Here is a 15,642-nt window from a genome sequence, read left to right on the forward strand (position 1 = left end):
GTGGTCTGGCTTGCTGACTTGGTTGATGCATGTCATTGATCCCCATTGCGTGGATCGATGCTCATGATGTCAATTAATGGATTGTCTGGTCCAGACTCGATTATTTACAAACCGCCGTCATATAGCTGGAATATTGCTGAGTGCGGCGTAAAACAACAAACAATCAAACAAGCGTCCTGCCATAACTGAAAAACTATTAAAGGAGCGTTGAACTCCGGTTCACTCACTCATTCATGTCCAGTGTACTGTTTTATATTTCTGCCTCATGAATGAGGTCAGATGAGGTTACCATTCTGTTTTTAAGTGTTGAGCCGGTTGTTTCAATATGTTGACCTCATGAAGTGCCTCCTTAGCAGGTGACACATACAGACCTGCTTTAAAAAGGTATCCATGGTCTAGCGTCGAGAAGTGCGACATAGTCAAGCGTGAAGAAGTGAGATATACTCTAGCGTGAAGACGTGAGATATGATCCGGCGCCAAGAAGTGACACACTGCTCAAGCGTGAAGACGTGAGACATACTCTGATTTGTTATTTTGTGTTGGGGGCATATATCCTTTAATAAATGGTCATGGCCGGCATTTATTCGGCAACCGCAAGAAAGCATTTCAAAATATTGTACCTCATATATGTCAATATTTCAACGTTCATTGTATAGTGTCGTGAAACTGTTCTCTTCATATTCCTTAACAACCCATATGCACCTGATGGAGTTATCACGATGTCACTCTCTACATTGTTCAACTATAGAAGAAATAAATTATTTGAAAATGAACACGTTCCAATAACCATTTACAACACTAATTGTCTTCGTATTTTTGTATATTTTGAATTTAGGGCTTGGGATTGGCATCAGATAAACCATTAACATTTCTACATTACTGACACTAAACGTATCATAGCTTCCATTTAACGCCTGGATCGATGCAACGGCACGGCATTAGCGGCACCACATGCTTATTGCCACAGTGATAGCAGGTAACTCTCTCCAGTTGATAATAACATTCGGTGGTTTCCTTCGCGTTATGGTACTATTATGAGCAGCTACAAATTAATTTCAGATTTTCATTGGCATCTTTATCATTCTGACGTCTTAATGAAGTCTTGTTAAATACTAGATATAACAAAACGAGTCATGTATCTACTATTAATTTCTCAATGTCCCTTCCCTTATATGTAAGATCATTCCTGCAATCAACAAAATGTCAGTTCATGCTTGAAATAAAGTTATAGATATCACAAATGTAATTTTTGTTCATGGATGAAACTGTAAACAAATGTTAATGATCACCACAGAGTTGGACCATATACGGCGTTAAACTGACTTACTCATTATATCTCCCCCATCCCCCCCCCCCCCCCCCCCCCCCCCACCTCTCTCTCATGCCTCATTCCCTCTCGCTTACTTCCTCTCACTTTCATCCTATCTGGCGCACACTCCCATCTTTCTCACTTTTTCTCAGTTTTACTCACTTACTCAAGCTTTAATTTTAATCACTGGATTGTCTGTTCCAGACTCGATTATTTACAGCTGGAATATTGCTGAGTGCGATGTTAAACAACAAACAAACAAACAAACAAACAAACAAACAGAAGTTGAGTCGCCGAGTTTTAAGGAGGTAAAATGGGGCTTAACGTCGCGTTCAAGATTATTGCACTTATATAGCGACGTACTTGCACCAGTCCTTGTTTTCTCCTCTTAATGTCGAGTGACAGGCATGGAAACATCAGGTACCAGCATTTAACGGCCGGGAATCGAACCACCAACTTTCTACTCTTCCTGTAAATACAGTAAAACCCAAACAGGCATAAACGTAGTACGTAGAGGTGCTTGGGGTACGATACTTCGCATAAATATCTTCCATCTCGAAGGAAGGGTTATTTCTAACGATGTCCTCCATTGTCAACGGCTGTCACGTTTGTGGGAAGCTTCATGGTGGGACTGTTCTGCAGGAACTCACGAAGCGCTGGGTCTGTGCATTGAGTGAGTGAGTGTCTATTGCTGAACGCCGCATCAGCAATCTTGCAGCTATTCACGGCATTCTGCTATACACGCACGAGATATTAGCGTGTGTTGTAACATAACTATGACTGCCCGAAGGTCGCTGTGACAGTTTAAAGGTTGTGTGACTCTTGGAAGGTGACTGTGACTGTCTCGGGATTACAAAGAACATCTGAAGACGGCGGTGGCACGTTGTGACTAATGTGACGGTGACTGTCTGACTAAAGATGATGATGACTAGAGGTAGTTGTGACAGTATGATGGTGACACTCTGAAGGTGGCGATGACTGTCTGTAGATGGCGGTGACACTCTGAAGGTGGCGATGACTGTCTGTAGATGACGGTGACACTCTGAAGGTGGCGATGACTGTCTGTAGATGGCGGTGACACTGTGAAGGTGAAGATGACTGTCTGTAGATGGCGGTGACACTCTGAAGGTGGCGATGACTGTCTGTAGATGACGGTGACACTCTGAAGGTGGCGATGACTGTCTGTAGATGGCGGTGACACTCTGAAGGTGGCGATGACTGTCTGTAGATGGCGGTGACACTCTGAAGGTGGCGATGACTGTCTGTAGATGGCGGTGACACTCTGAAGGTGGCGATGACTGTCTGTAGATGGCGGTGACACTCTGAAGGTAGCGATGACTGTCTGTAGATGGCGGTGACACTCTGAAGGTGGCGATGACTGTCTGTAGATGACGGTGACACTCTGAAGGTGGCGATGACTGTCTGTAGATGACGGTGACACTCTGAAGGTGGCGATGACTGTCTGTAGATGGCGGTGACACTCTGAAGGTGGGGATGACTGTCTGTACATGACGGTGACACTCTGAAGGTGGCGATCACTGTCTGTAGATGGCGGTGACACTCTGAAGGTGGCGATGACTGTCTGTAGATGGCGGTGACACTCTGAAGGTGGCGATGACTGTCTGTAGATGGCGGTGACTCTCTGAAGGTGGCGATGACTGTCTGTAGATGACGGTGACACTCTGAAGGTGGCGATGACTGTCTGTAGATGGCGGTGACACTGTGAAGGTGGCGGTGCCTATCAGTCGATGGCGATGACACTCTGAAGGTGGCGATGACTGTCTGTAGATGGCGGTGACGCTCTGAAGGTGGCGATGACTGTCTGTAGATGGCGGTGACACTCTGAAGGTGAAGATGACTGTCTGTAGATGGCGGTGACTCTCTGAAGGTGGCGATGACTGTCTGTAGATGACGGTGACACTCTGAAGGTAGCGATGACTGTCTGTAGATGGCGGCGACACTCTGAAGGTGGCGATGACTGTCTGTAGATGACGGTGACACTCTGAAGGTGGCGATGACTGTCTGTAGATGGCGGTGACACTCTGAAGGTGGCGATGACTGTCTGTAGATGGCGGTGACACTCTGAAGGTGGCGATGACTGTCTGTAGATGGCGGTGACACTGTGAAGGTGGCGGTGCCTATCAGTCGATGGCGGTGACACTCTGAAGGTGGCGATGACTGTCTGTAGATGGCGGTGACACTGTGAAGATGAAGATGACTGTCTGTAGATGGCGGTGACACTCTGAAGGTGGCGATGACTGTCTGTAGATGACGGTGACACTCTGAAGGTGGCGATGACTGTCTGTAGATGGCGGTGACACTCTGAAGGTGGCGATGACTGTCTGTAGATGACGGTGACACTCTGAAGGTGGCGATGACTGTCTGTAGATGGCGGTGACACTCTGAAGGTGGCGATGACTGTCTGTAGATGGCAGTGACACTCTGAAGGTGGCGATGACTGTCTGTAGATGACGGTGACACTCTGAAGGTGGCGATGACTGTCTGTAGATGGCGGTGACACTCTGAAGGTGGCGGTGCCTATCAGTCGATGGCGGTGACACTCTGAAGGTGGCGATGACTGTCTGTAGATGGCGTTTACACTCTGAAGGTGGCGATGACTGTCTGTAGATGGCGGTGACACTCTGAAGGTGAAGATGACTGTCTGTAGATGACGGTGACACTCTGAAGGTGGCGATGACTGTCTGTAGATGGCGGTGACACTGTGAAGGTGGCGGTGCCTATCAGTCGATGGCGATGACACTCTGAAGGTGGCGATGACTGTCTGTAGATGGCGGTGACACTCTGAGGGTGGCGATAACTGTTTGCAGATGGCGGTGACTCTCTGAAGGTGGTGATGATAATCTAAAGGGGTTGGTGTAAGTCTGTGGGTGACCCTCATCCCCCGCCGGCGTCCAACCCAAATCCCTTTCCACACGACCACGATGATCAATAATTCTAAACTACACACACGACATAACATCGTTGTAATGGACTCGCGCCAAAGATTTACCGTGTGGCGTGTGCCTCTCCTTTGTGAACCTACGTCTATATTGATGAGTGAGGGTTGTACTATTCACGGGCACATTACGCTGATGGAACATCACGTTCCTTGATCCAATATAAGCCTCCCCTTTTCACCTACATCACCACATAGAAAACGCAATTTGTTTTGGTATTTTTGTACAAAAATCAGTTACTTGCTTGCCAGACAAAAATGCCGTGGAATGGAGATTCGTGTCATACTCCGCCATGACCCATCGTCGGTGTTATTTTTTTTATGCAGGAGACACAGTGACCTATATACTACCCTGAAAAGTCATCCTTAATAAAAAAAAAATCTAAATGTCAGCAGAAATGCTGTTTTATGCATCCTGACAATGTCGTTTACAGGTAACGGTTTGTGTGTTTACTTACAAATTGGAGCAGCTGGAACTATAGCATCTACTTCGCATCCCTGCGGTGTGGACACAAGAACTTATCAACACACCATACGACTTGATATCAGCCAGTCGACTCTTAATCATAAACACATTATTCTTTCAAATGTTCTTTTCAAACAATACGTAAGTCGACACTGATAGGTGTACGGCACTGTCTCTAGATTGGCTTGTGAGTCACATAAGTCTGGTTATAAAGGTCGTTGTCTGACGGAGAACAGCCACCGTGGCTTGGCCGTATAGCTTTCACGTCTCGGCAACACGTCGATAGACAACACTCACTTATCTTGATAACATCAGTATACAAACACTGACGTGCAGTTCAGCTGATTCATTCGTCGGCTACATTGACTATAAACAAATGATTTGAGAAGAGCCGTAACGGATGGGTATTTTTTGTGTGAATTAATATGTTACATTGTAATTTGGTATGGGTTGTTTAGGAAGGCGGGATTGGTGTGTGAATGTTTTAAGAAAGACTTTATTCCAAACCTTTATTAATTAACAGCGGCGAGAGGGAGAGGATGGTAGAGGTAGCGTGACTTAGTGAGTGAATGAGTTAGTCGTATGAGTGAGAAAAAATGAGAGAATCAGATATAGAGTGTGCGCTAGAGAGCGCAAAAGAGTGGATGAGACATGGTAAGGGCGTGAGCAAGAGAAAGTGCACGAGAGAGAGAGAATGAGGCATGTATCAGAGAAAGGAGAAAGAGTATGGTTATTATATAAAAAAGGCGTGACTCATTGGATATAATGAGTGAAGTGCTATTTTATGACAGCCGTATCACGACTGTGAGTTTCGAGCTTGGACAAGGCAAACTGGTGGTTAATGGCATGAACAGATCGATCTACGCAGTCGGAACTCGTCTACACACAATAACCAATGCAACCCTACCGATTCTCTTTTCCGTTAAATGGTCCAGTTCGAACCACGTATGCGTCATACCAAAATACGCGTTCAAAGATGGTACTTGTTGTTACCCTGTCTGGCGCTAGGTATACAACAAGGACTGCTCGGCTCGAAGTCAGTATGCTGTGTCGGAGTGGGTTAGCCATATGAATGTTAAACTGTGGCGTGGTATCTCAGTGGGCTTGCACTGTGAAACCGGTGTTAGGTCGGACTAGAACAATCAGTCGTGCACAATATGTCGCAATGTAAGTGAACACGTCGTTAAACTTCGCTCCACCTCACCTCACCTCACCTCACCTCACCTCACCTCACCTTAACAAATAGTTAATGACTTTTGTTCTACTGCCACTACAGTGCCATTAACGGTAACCCTTAGACTATAATACCCGCTGCATAGCCAATCAAGTAGACTAACACTTAGTCAATGAAAACAACTTTTCTTCGAAAGAACCTTTCATCTTCTACTGTTTGAATCAAGCAAAATGGGCTTGGTTAGTTTGATCTAGACTTGCCTAGGCTATTAGTTAAAAAAATACCTAGGAAATATGAATTCCACCATCATGGCGCAGGACTATCAATCAATCTGTCATAAGGAATTATACACATGCACGCACATGCGCACACACACAAAAACACACTCACACACACACACACACACTGACATATTTTTATATATCCCATCATTGTACAAAACGCCGACTGTTCAAGTGATCGTGTGGCAGTTAAGAGTAGCCACTATATCAATGGGTGAAGGGTTGAAATCTTGTTGCGAGTTGTGTGAGTGTTTGTTTGTTTTTTTGTTTGCCTGTCAATAATTGAGTTTGGAATTAAAAAAACAGTCACACGCTGTTGAGGTACTACGGTCCTAAATCTACCACTGAAGACACCGATCCTAAAGCACTCGATCAATCAGTTGACTAGTATACGTTGCTAGGTACCTATTCTAATCAGGACTGCCCGCGGGAGGGGGTGACCATTATCTCAGTTATATCACGGCCTAAGGTGGGAGAAACGCCCGAAAGAAATGCAGTTCTTAGACGTTTACCACTTTAAAGGAACCTACGATCGTGGGCATGGTGCTCACAAACCAAGGAGCAGTGTCTGGGTGAATGTTGGCTTCGAAACCACGATCATAGGTTTCTGGCGTGACAAGGGAACGAAACTCGGTGCACGGTGAATTGCGGCGCATCAGACGACTGGTCAGCGCGTGTCCACTGCTGTTTGAGTGCCGGACTGTCGGTTACTACCTCACGTTGGTGCGTCTGGTCCAGTCTCGACTTCGTACAGACACCGGTGACAAACTGTAATGCTGCCGAAATCGTAATATTTCGCCACATTTAAAGGGGCTTCTAAGTACTGATTTTATCTGATGTTTTGTCAAAAGTGTTATGCAAATGTATTTTTTTTTCCAGACCCTAACCTCGAACTACAAAACATCAATCGCTTTCTATATGATTACCAGCTGAGCCGCCGATTGCAGTTTGTCCGTCATTATCATTGTTTACACATTGTGACCTAGTTAGTCCAACAGATCATGTTGTTATTCTGCAGCTAATCCAATTTGCCATCACCGCTCGTTTTTCTGTATCAAATGACCTTTATTAAGTACGCTCTGCGACCAGTAGTGCCTTAACGAATGGTTATTATTACTTCAACGTTATTCAGTGAGTCAAATAAGTTCTCATAAAGACATATGACATTGTGATTGGTCTGAAAACTTCGAAAAATAAGAAAATATGTGATCGTTATTATATAACTCATCAGGTTTGTTTTTCTTATATCTCAAGTTGTTTCACTTGGCCCGGTTAGTGCGCTCTTTAAACATCTAGGTCAGGAAGAAATGGATCACGTTTTGATACGGTTAGGCTATGTGCTACGCCGTTACGAAGACAATTGACATGTTGATATTTACAACAGCTGTCCATTTCGTCAATGTCATATATTCCTTCTGTGTTAACTATCGCTGACGGAACGTCAAGATTCGTATTTCTATGGTTTACATTTCGTTGACGAGCGATTGTAAGCAAATATGTTTTTCTTCACAGCTGGGATATTATGACATGGAAGCTGGCCTTTCCATTTCAATATTTATTATTTTTAATCTATAGCTATGTAATATATTCTTTGTTGTATGGCATGTTTTGCATGAACTTGACGTACTGGCCAGAGAACCAAGCGTTGGTGATGGAATGAGTTTATGGTCACGTAGCTCGTAAGGAGTATTTCATTTATATCACGGCGTGTCAGCTTAATATGGAGGAGAGCCCAAAGTGATGCAGGTCTCAGAAGATTAGCAATTTAGTCAAACACGGGTGAGACGCTGACAAACCTAGAAACATAATCAATTACTTTGTCTATATATCAACTACTCAGAGGTTCAATGAAATGTTCTACCTGCGCTCTTTTCACTAGTCAATCAGTCAGTCGGTCAGTCAGTCAACCCATGGTGGTGGGTTCGAATCCCGGTTCGCCCCGACTATGGTTCTAGATTTGTCTGTAGCATCATTCCCGTGCTCGTGGGTTTCACCAAAGTGGTAAACGTCTAAGACCTGCATCACTTCGGGCTTTTCTCTCACATCAAGCTTCCACGCCGTGACATAACTGGAACACTGTTCAAAGTGGCCACTCGTGCCCATGAGTCGTTTATCCGGTTCTTTACTAAACACGATCTCTCAAGGAACGGAACCGTCTTAAGATCAGAATTTGGAAACTTTGGCACCCAAGAGCAGATACCTTATTCATCTGTAAATATTCATGAATTATAGTTTCATTGGATCCATGGCTTGCACCTGTGTCTTCCTCAAGTTCACCAATGGTAATACGTATATCTGAAAGTATAAGTTTTTCTATCTTCTTAAATGAATCTGCATTGATGGAAGTTGATGGACGTCCAGACGTAGGGTCATCAGGGCTTGTTCTCCCAGCCTTAAACATAGCTGCCCAAAGTTTAATAGTTGAATAGCTAGAGCATTTATCCCCATACACTTGTGACTTGCGGTCATGAATTTCTTGGGGAGTACTTTTCTCTAAAGTAAAAAACTTCAAGGCTGATCGGCACGCGTTATTTTCCACTTCTGGGTCCATTTGGACCCCTATCACGTTCAACTGGCTGTTACTAATATACAAACGGCCTCAACAGACCAAACGCACTTGCAATGAACTACTGACATAATTTACTACATTGACTATTGACTTTGTTATGGCCCATAGTATTTTATGTATTAAAGTACTCACGGAAATGGAAAAAAACTGTTTTTTCGATCTCAGATTTTAAATAAATGCAGTTAATATACAAAATATATAAATATTCAAACAACTCAATTAGTACTAATTGGACCTTGGCACAAATACAGCGTATCAAAGGTTTTTATGTCTTTTTACACGTAAAAGTGTGTAAAAATATGAACAAAACAGACTATTGTGAAACTGAGCATAACCAGGTGTTAGTAGATCAAGGTGAATGTCCATGACCTATGACACCTTGACGACAGGTGAAAACAGATGCTTGAAACCCACGTGCATGTGATTTGTCAGTGGTTAGTGATTTGTGAGTGGCATTGTGGAATAGTGAATCATCGTCAAAATATCAGAACGTAAAAGTAACATATTCCCTTCTCAAATTACAACTTACATGTCATTATTATTATGTACATTACCAGGCTAATTTGCATAATGCCTATAGCCTGTTTCTGCCATTTCAATTTGGACTTAGTTTTATTTTTGAATGTTGAAAGTGCCTACAAATTACCTCCTGTAAAGTACATTTTGTATTGAGTACTGAGATAGAACTAGCAAATCCAGACTAGTACTTTTCCAGTTGTTTTGTAATTTCGTATTTACATCTACGTAATGCTTTGTGTCGATTATTAAATCCAGCAAAACAGTTTTTTTTTCATTTCCATGAGTACTTTAGTTCTTGGGGCGATAGCATCAGCGGTAGAGTGAGTGAGTTGGGTTTAACAGTACTAGTGGTAGTAGTAGTAGTAGCATGTGTAGTAGCATCAGTAGTAGTAGTAGTACTAGTTGTTGTTGTAGTTGTTGTAGTCGCAACAGTTGCAACCGCATCTGTAGTGTGTTAGTTGTATTATATAGTAGTTGTTGCGGTTGTTTGTTTAATTTATTGTTTGCTTTATAGTCATTTGTTTACAATCCCTGGTTCGTATATGTCCAAATGACCTGTGGCAGATTTTGGCCTTTTGCGAGGCCACATTAATAAACATTTGTCTTTGTAATTTGCCGATGGAAGAGAGTGGGAATGGCTTAAAAACAAATTAATTTCCAGATCTCTCGAGACAAATATACAACCATCGTGTACATGTCTTTCACATAAATAGCTGTTAAAGACAGCACGAGCAATTACTTCAACACTAACTTTTCCAGGTTGTAAACGGCATCGCAACTGGCTGATGAAAACCCTGGACAAAAGTCCTAAATATGCCAGAGAGGATTAGTAAATAATTAATAACGCCCCCCTAATGTCTGCTATCAAGACTAAATCTAAATCATCACCAATAAACAGACTTAAAAACCGTTATACATCACTTTGTAAAGCGACGCTCAAGTGATGAGTTTCTAATTAAACTTTGTTTCACAGTTGCAATACACGCCACCCATCTCTGACACCTGTCAATTGATGATATAAACTTGTCAGTAAGGAAATGTACAAGCACGCGTCGACCGTACGCCTCGTTAACCCTATATTTGTCAACGCAATTGGTTCTGACAGGCTTAAAGATGGCCTCGTCTACAGTCGAGACGTGCAATGGTCTGTTACCTACAAGAAAAACGCTGGCATTCTTTCGGAGATTGTTCATCTCAGACTGCACGCCCAAATCTGATGAGTCATTAGGAAATTTCCCAAGAAAGTGTGGTAATGTTTGCTATTTTGAGATTATTATGATCTTTCAAAAAACTAAAATCACACGATATCAAGGATTATTAAGCCAAGCCGTTGTTATTGGGTATATTTCCGTATTTTTTTTTATTCAGGTTAAATCATCAACACTTTATCGAATGTCGAATTGTGCTCTTGACTGGCTTTTCTGCAGTTATTTTTTTCTGAATACATATATTTCAAAAATAGTTTGCGTATGTCTTATCTAATCTCGTGTGTCTTTTTAAGTATAAATTGAACTTATTAGTGTCAAGTATTTGTAATACGCAACTGAACCTTGGAACACTCGTTGAACCCCTTTACCTAGTGGTAACCTGGTGGATATATTTTGGTATCCCTGAACAGAATATGTCCCCTGCTTCTCGTAATGGTCATAAGTGCCAGCTGCAATTGGATTCTTGTTTTGAAATGTGTGACCTAGCCCATTTTGTGTCATGGTGGTTTGACGCCCTTGCTGCCAGTCATTGTCTTCTATGGCCTCGATTTAATTCCAGGCTGTTGGCGTAAAGATTTGTTTGTTGAAGTGAAGAGAACGTATCTCTCAAAATGTTGTCAACAATTCTGTGTAAAATATTATGATAAGAGTATGCCGTTATTTGGTGCTCATACCATGGATCACTGTTTTGACAAGTTTTAGTACTATAACTGCGATATACCTAACTAAACCATTTACGAAAGACATATGACACCATCATAAAACAATCACTTGTGTATCTCAATCAATTGTGTAAGGATATTTTGAGTATATTTTCTTTAATGTTAAAAGTCCATCCAGACTAAATTATTATAGCTGGTATTGACAGTAAACGCTGTCCAAATCTATCCACGACACGTGTGCATTACGGAACTATTCCGGCGATGTCAATTACACCCGTGACGTCATCGTGATGTGTACTGACAGAGAACGCGTGTGGTCCACGGAGCCCGAGATCCCATGACATCGTTGGGGGTCCAGCTATCAACCTAAACACATTGAAGAGATTTTTCACGATTTCTTTTTCAGAATTGTGAATGGAGCAAAGTGAATAAAAAATAGGCAAATTGCAAAACCATTTTTGTGATTGAACCTTGCTGTTCGGAGTCGGTAGATATAGACTGCAGCAGCTTATACCTCGGTACAAGTCAGTGTCTGTTTCACTCAATAGACCACAATTGTGGGCGACGTCATCGTGTACGTATTTAGTTCTCCAACTTCTAAATGCCTCTCAAAGAAGTGACCTGTAAATAATTTAGTCTGGGTCTGGTAAACCAGTGGTTGGAACCATGAGCAACAACTCGGAATACGATGCCACTGTCGTTAAACAAAAAATAACGTAATAATGAAAACGTGGAGATAGGTTCACGGGTTTATTATTATCAGCTTGTTGTAAATATTGATGACAATAAAAAGACCAAAAACCCTACTTACACCGACAACGATCATTGAATAATTAAACCATAAGAAATATACAAGCTGATTACCTAATCATTTGTATAGCAGTAATAAAATAACACCGGACAGTAAATTAACTCAAAAATCTAATGAGAGAATAACCTCGGTTGTGTTAGATAGGGGGAAATAAACTTAGAGGGGCTATCCCTTAAATAATTCTCTTGGACAATAAAATAGACGAACACGCCTGAATATCCAACTTGTCTTATAGACTAAAGACATTCTAAACTTCCAATAGATACAAGGTACTTGACTTACTGAGTATCTAGACTTACAATCATTAAAAAGTGTACTTGACCAAAAGAATATCTTGACTCCCAATAGTAAATAGGTACGTCAGCTAACCTGAGCAATCACAGGAAAGTGGGTTATCCACGAATTACTAGAAAAACGGAGTACGAAAACCTCGCTAATACGTTTAGCTCAATACAACCAGAGTAAGCCAGTACTGGGTAAACTGCCCCGCAGTTACTTACGGTCGAGTGACCACCCAGTGGCGCTTTCTGTCGGTCAAGACACACGATTTCGCCAGAGATAACATATTTGTGCGCAGAACGCGAGAGAACAACCTATCCTGGTCAGCCATGGGAATGCGTCATCCTGGCGAGGTAAGCGAGGTGTGTTTCCTAACATAGGGAAAACCCGAATAACAAAGTCACTACTAATCCAATACTGAAGATGTAAGTACAAAAATAAAGCGCTGGACATAAGCTATCCAACGGTACCACTAAAAACTTACAGCCAGATATGTACAATTATCGAGGGGGCAAAAATGACAATAAATACATGAGAAATATACAAGTACTAGATAGTCGCGCTGCTGTGTGAAAATCAAAGTTACTGAAACATTTTCCGTACTTGAATAAGGTAGCAAGCGTATAATATATGACATATATCAAATCAATGCATGATAAAAATGTGCGATTAAACCGCTAGTGAATAAAATTTACGGGTCATTAATTCTCTGACAAAAAATGTAAAGGTACTGGACAACGACGACCACAGAATGGTCATGGACCCCGGACAATTAAGAAAGAGAGAGGGAAGCGGTGCGGTCACTAGACTGTGACTTGTCTGGTTTTACGACCCGCTGACACCCACCAACCCATGCTTGTCGGGATGAGCGAATAAATGAATTAGGTGCGATGACTGGGATGATGTCATCATAGTCCAACTGCGCGGATGCAAATCCCGGGATTGTCTGGTCCAAACTCGATTATTTAAAGACCACTGTCATATGTAGTCGTAATATTGCAGAGCGCGTCATTTAACAACAATCCTTAGACAACCGCGGGGTTAACATTATTCGACCAATCTAACGGTGAAAACATCTTGGGTTGACTTTTGACCTATGCCGGGAACCGAACCCGAGTGCAGCGAGACGAGCGAACGTTTAAACCACTTGGCTACCTGCTCCCACGTACAAGTGTCCCTCGTGGTTGTCGATTCATATGAAACGTTTCCAATGTTCGGCAGCCACTGGTCAACTGATTAAATACTTTCAATATCACTGTCAGGTGACTCGCCCATACGAGGTTATGACACCTACATAGAAAGCCGTTAGTGTGGACCTCGTTAGTAAGAATACGTCCGGATGTCTCGCCTGTTAAGAGCACCTTCAGAGCTATTCCCATTTCCTTGCCAATAACTCGGTACTTTGCTCAGCACGAAATACACCGTAACTTCCACAATTTGAGAAAAAGACGCCCATGCACAGACATGCAAGTGTAATATTTTTCTGACGTTGATGCCTGCATCCCAATATCCTGTATGGAACAAGACTGTTTACAGCCTGACAACCTCAATGAGTGTTTGATCAATCGCTTGCATATGTTGTTGCATAACATTTTGACGGGATTTATATACTATGCAAAAAAAAAAAGAAACACAAACGTAGTACATATCTGACAGTGTTGCCGACATCCATACAAAACTAATGCCACAAATGAGTCGGTCATTTCTGCATGGATTTGGTTTGATTTGTGTGGAAAGAATAAGGTAGTGCAGAAAAGATAGCAAAAACACAACCACGTGAGAACCTGGCGCCGAAACACACCAATGACACGCTCGTGCAATATCACATGTTGGGCTATAAAGCATTGGGTCTTCATTTGCATCCCATCACAATCTTACAGCACGTGAACAGCGAAAACATGTCACGACTATGGGAAGCCCAACACAACAACGCCATTGGCCGACTGCATACAGGAGAATCATCTTCAGCTGTTTATCAACGTAGCATCAAGCACCATTACAAGACTGTGGAACCGTTTTATTAAACACAAGAGTAAACATGAGACCCTCCCAGATCCAGTCGGGACCACCTATCGCTACTAGAGCACAGGAAAGATTCATACGGCTACGAGACGTACGTGAAAAAAACACTATGTTCGCCTCTACAACTACAGCAATACCAGGATTGTGTAGGACATAAGCCCAACCGCGAAGAACCGTTTACGCGCTGAAGGTATTCGCGCTAGACGACCAGTTCGAGGTGTCATTTTGACGGACCTGTATCGTCGGCTGCGATGTCAATGGCGTCAAGGTCACAGGGTATGGCCACAACTGCGATGGAGACAAGTTTGATTCACTGAAGAGTCACGTTTCATGTTTCGCACGTGCATGTCATGTTGGTGTATTTCGGCTCCAGCCTCTCACTTGGTTGTGGTTTTGCGATGTTTCTGTCTTTTCATCAAATTTGTGCAATACCTTATTCTTTATACACAAATCAATTCCCACTCCATCCAGAGATGACCGATTATTTTTTGGTATTAATTTTGGTATATATATGTATATAAACTGAAGTACAAAAGAAAGTACACACCCCACTATTCTGACATTAAAAGAAGACAGGGCAAACTTTATTGTGATTGTAATGTTTAATGTCATTGTTGAGTCATTTTCAAACATGTTTAGAATGGATTTAAAGATTTGTGGCCACATAAAACTTTTCAGTTGACAATAACGTCCATAGGCGGTCACTCATCAAAAATCACACTTGTAGAAATGATGACAGTCCCAGGTATGAAGGCCATGCAAGTGGTCTCAGTACCTCGTATGACCCCCATTTGAGTTAATGCAAGCCAGGACACGCCTTCTCATGGAAAAGGTCAACCGTCGGATGACGTCATTAGGGATCCGCTGCCACTCTTCTCGCAGAGACTGTTCCAGCTGTGGTATGGTGGTTGGTGGCTGTGCACGTCGTCGCAACTGTCTACCGAGATGGTCCCACAGGTGTTCAATAGGTGACAAGTCCGGAGAGCGTGACGGCCAAGGCAAAAGCTGAATGTTCTGACAGTTCAGGAAGTCCATAGTGAGTCTAGCGGTGTGTGGTCGGGCGTTATCTTGCTGAAAAAGAAACCCCTGCCTTTGCCTCTGCATGAAGGGGATCACCACCGGCTGTAACACTTGGTCCCTGTACCTCTGGGCTGTCAGGGTCTGGTGGAGAATGACCAAATCCGTCTTCTGTTCGCCGCAAATGCCTCCCCAAACCATAACGCTGCCTCCGCCAAAAGGATGAACTTGTTGGACACATGCTCCAGCCAGTCGCTCGCCTCTACGTCGGTAGACTCTCACTCTACCGTCAGCATGGTAGAGGTTGAATCGACTTTCATCGGTAAAGAGGACTCGTGACCAGTCACGACGTTGCCAGCGTCTGACTCT

This window comes from Haliotis cracherodii, unplaced genomic scaffold (assembly GCF_022045235.1).
Source record: "Haliotis cracherodii isolate W230 unplaced genomic scaffold, xgHalCrac1.p SCAF_5, whole genome shotgun sequence".
Classification (NCBI taxonomy): Eukaryota; Metazoa; Mollusca; class Gastropoda; order Lepetellida; family Haliotidae; genus Haliotis; species Haliotis cracherodii.